Below are 331 nucleotides of genomic sequence, written 5' to 3'. Positions count from 1 at the left end.
GAGCGGGCACCCAGGATGTTGAGACGCCAGGGTGTTGCGGTGGGAGTGCGTGCGTGTTGCCCCCGCAGCGTGGGGAGTGCAAGGCTCTGAGATAAATCAGTGTATCCATTACATGCGGGGAGAGCAGAGCCAAGAAGAGTTTGTTTATGCAGCGCCAGTGAATTGCAATTGTGATCTCGAGCCGAGGCTGCGAGCGGCTCGGCGTGGTGGTTGGTGGTTGCGGTCAAGGTCTAGGTGCCCGGGCGAGCGGCGTAGCGCGGCGGCCGCACTCCCTCCGCCAGTAGCCGTGGTGGCCCGGGCGCGCAAGAAGGCACCCTTAGCCTCACCTCTC

General features: G+C 63.7%; 1 protein-coding gene across 1 annotated transcript in view; it reads left to right on the top strand.

Moving 5' to 3' along the window:
- Positions 1–96: 96 nt before the first annotated feature.
- LOC119586168 (syntaxin-6-like) overlaps positions 97–331 on the top strand; it is a gene marked incomplete in the record, with an annotated part of 66,436 nt that continues 66,201 nt past the window's right edge. The window contains 1 exon segment of the mRNA XM_037934866.1: positions 97–331.

The sequence above is a fragment of the Penaeus monodon genome, chromosome 21, assembly GCF_015228065.2.
Source record: "Penaeus monodon isolate SGIC_2016 chromosome 21, NSTDA_Pmon_1, whole genome shotgun sequence".
Taxonomy (NCBI): Eukaryota; Metazoa; Arthropoda; class Malacostraca; order Decapoda; family Penaeidae; genus Penaeus; species Penaeus monodon.
Note: the sequence above shows the minus strand (reverse complement) of the source record. Positions and strands in the feature narration are given on the sequence as shown.